This window comes from Myodes glareolus, chromosome 12 (assembly GCF_982192425.1).
Source record: "Myodes glareolus chromosome 12, mMyoGla1.1, whole genome shotgun sequence".
Classification (NCBI taxonomy): domain Eukaryota; kingdom Metazoa; phylum Chordata; class Mammalia; order Rodentia; family Cricetidae; genus Myodes; species Myodes glareolus.
This window is the reverse complement of record NC_142037.1, coordinates 4972207-4975921: the sequence shown is the minus strand read 5'-3', so window position 1 is coordinate 4975921 and position 3715 is coordinate 4972207.

The window sequence follows — 3715 nt, the reverse complement described above, 5'->3', positions numbered from 1 at the left end:
TGTATAGCCTTATGACCATTTACTCTGTCGTCCACTGCATCCAGCCGCCTGACTCTGCCACTCACCCGGGGACCCTGGACTGCTCTGGCGACAGCCTCTGCCTGGCTTGCAGGCCGCCCGGGGCATTCCATCATCATATTTTTTTTTAAAGAACAATAAATGGGAAGTTCCTAGTTTTTGAGGTGGGTCCATAGGCTGGAAATGTGAAGAGGAGTCAAGGTAGCCATCTTGAGTCTGGAGGCTAATTCCATTTTCCTCTGGGGGACCCCAGGACATTATCTTAAATTGATTAAAAAAGAGTCTACATTATGGAAGACAATCTGCTTCACCAAAAGTCTACTGATTTAAGTGTTAATTATATGTATGTATGATCTACCTCATGATAACAAATCTACCTCGTGGTAACATGTAGACTGACTAACTGAACCTCAGAACCTATGTAAGCTGACATGTTAAGCTGCACAGACTTTGAACCTTTTCTATCACCATTCCTCAGTTTTACCATCTGTAAAGTGTATCTATCATTGGGCATTCCTATAAAGGTTATTATGGAGACACAGCTGGACACACATATAAACAACATACTAATAACACTAAGTGAATTGTAAGCATACAAAAAAAACCAGAATCTGCTCTTGTTTTTTATAGATAGTCTCTCAGAATCTAGTTCACTCTCTTCCATGAACTTCAGCCTCTCTCTGTCTATGTTATAAATGATGGGAAGTTAAAAAAAAAGATAAGCTCCTAGAATCCCTTGCATGAATCCCTAAGCATGACTTAGACTGGGAAAGAAATCAACCCCAAAACCAAAAACCAAACCAAACCAACCAAACAAACAAAAATCAATGGTAGAAGAAGGAAGGAAACAAAAATAAATGAGCAGATATGGTTACCAAAGCCAAGATGCTAAGTTTTGGTTACTGGTTATCAGCTTTGTGGGTTCACACCAAGCTGACAGTAGCCGCTTGTAGCTTAGAGGTGTAACCTTGAACTATTAGTCTCAAATGACCCCTGTCATTTAGTCCTCCTATGAACACCTCAACCTTATGTTAAATTTAATTGCTAACTGGGCCTGATGATTTAGGTTTGTAAGTCCAGCAGTCTAGAGGCTGAGGTAGAGAGACTGCTGTGAGTCTGAGGTCATCCCGGGCCCTGGGATCTCTTCAACAGGAACTATGCTGAAAGAGGTGAGATGTGAAGAGAAGTCCTGAGGTAAGTAAGGAAGAGAGGAGGTGTCAGCAAGCAGTCAGCCAACTGCCAGTGACACGGGGCTCAGTATCAACTACACTGGTGGTCTTGCATTGAATTGATCACAGTGTGTGTTATTCCTTATGCTCTGGTCCCTTTAAGGGCTAACCACGCCCACTCCAGCCACTTCTGACTTCCTGGTCGCCATCTTAACTCCCTCTCTTCTGTCCCTCTCCCCTGGTGAAAGACTCCCGTGGGCGTCTTCCTTCGGGGGAGACCCCGTGCCCAAAGATCAGTCGAAAACATGCAGCCGGATGCAAACAGCAAGAGGTTTATTGGATACGCAGGTACCTGGGGCGACAGAGTCTCTCGGGGGACTCGCGCGCCTGCAGGTTGGGGGTGAGGGGTTCTTATAGGAGAGCAAAAAGCGAGGTTTACAGAAGCAAGATGCAGGGTGGTAAATTTTTAACCTAAATAACAATGAGGGGACTACTCAGCGGTTTACTGTTCCTCCTATCCTGCCCCCCCTTTCCTGGCTGGTGACCAGATGTCTGATTGCACAGCCCCTGACTCGTGAGAGCCCCGCTTTATACGTGACTCAGGCCTCGCAATCCTCTCTTTCTTTGTTTCTATGGCCCGTCCATAAATCCCTGTCTTGCAGTCAGATAAGGCTGTCCTTGCTCTAACCTCAGGTATCTTTGCTCAGCATTCCGGAGGCCCTGAATTAAGCTTGTTATTTGCTCAGCATTCCGGAGGTCCTGAATTAAGCTTGTTATTTGCTCAGCATTCCGGAGGTCCTGAATTAAGCTTGTTATTTGTGAATCTTTTGCAAAACGGTATAACTGTGGCTAAAACGAGTTGGGGTCCTTCACTGGCATGTGCACATGTGTTTTTCCTCTCTCTGTTCTCTTTTTTATTTCTGCCTTTCTTCCTCTCCTTCTTCTTTAAGTAATAAATGTTTACCCTTATGTTTATTTACTATGTCCTGTGAGCCTTTTATCTGCCATACCCGCTGCCTGACTCCCGGCTGCATGGCGCTGCCATCCTTGAGATCTTGCAGGGACCCACTAGTAGCTGCTCTGTGAACCTGCCAGGGAACACACCCGCCTTTTAAAGAACAACAGTGTGTACCAGATAGCTCTTCTAGACTGGGACTCTTGTGAACTTGATGTCTTGCCTCTGGCTGTTGCTCAATCCCAGGTTGGTGTCTGTCTCTGAGCAGCAATGGATCAATCATCTTTTATTACTTTGTAATTTGTATAGCTTTCAGCACATGGTTACATTTTAAAGGGACATTGTAAGTAACAAATGCATTTCTCAAATGAGGACATAGACTACACATTCTTCATCATTAGACAGTTAAAGGGGCCTGGTATTATACTCTGCACCACTCCTCATTTTGCTTCTGTTTCAAGAGAGTGATCTGTGGGGGCCCACAGAAGTGGATCCGTTCTACCTTGACTAAAGGTCAGAGAGTTTAAGCCTATTCTTGTTTCTTCAAGGTTATTGACAGAAAGTTTAACTTAAGGTGTCAGGGACCAGCCTCGACAAAAATAGCTCTTGTCAGGGTAGAGGTGTGGGGAGTTAGAAAATATTAATAAAGAATATGAAGACACAAATAAAAATAATAAAACAGAGAAACATATAGAATAGTATTGGGAGGGAATTCCAGTGAGTACTGAAATTCACCCATATTTAATTTCCAATTGCTTTAAATATCCCTGACCCCAAAAGTTAGGAGTAAGACAAAAAACTGCACTAACACAATACTAGGAAACGAACAGACCAACTGTAGGCTGCAGGCTGCATCCATAGTTAAATATTCTGTTGCTAGAACAAAACAAGTCATGCTCACCCAACACCAAAACATTCTGTAGGCAAACCACTCCCTGGGTGGAATCCAAAGTTATCTCCATAAGAAAACTGAAACCTTAGTTAGATCCTTAGTCTTTTGTTTGAGGCACACCTGTTGACAATAACCTTGAGAGAGCAGAACTCTCTGATCAAAATCTAGGTTGGACCTTTGTTTGAGGTAGAAACACAACAGCCCTGAAGGAACTATAGGTAAGTTCCAATGCTCTGACCTTTGGTCAATGTGGAAATAGGTTCACATTTTTTGGCCTCCACAATTCCTTCCTTTTTATTAATTTTAATAAAGCCTGTGCTTCTGCAACAGGACAGATTATCACATCTGCCTTAGGTGAACACTTTTCCATTTCTCAAACTTATCCATTTTCGATACATGCATTACAACTATGCATGTCCATGTCTTAGGCACCTGGAGGGGGAGGATCAAACCCATCACTGACTGCCAACCTCTGGAATCAAAGGGTTAAGGGAGAAATTACTTCTGGGCTCTGTATCTGTGAGCCAAGCTTCTGCCAAGGGTAATCACTAATGGTAAGCAAGCAGATAATACTTTGTGCTATGCATACTTCTAAGGCTATAATATTTCCTAATTAAAGATATATAGCATCACCAGGATTGAGAATGCCCACTTTGAATTGGTTTGGAGTGTTTCTTAACA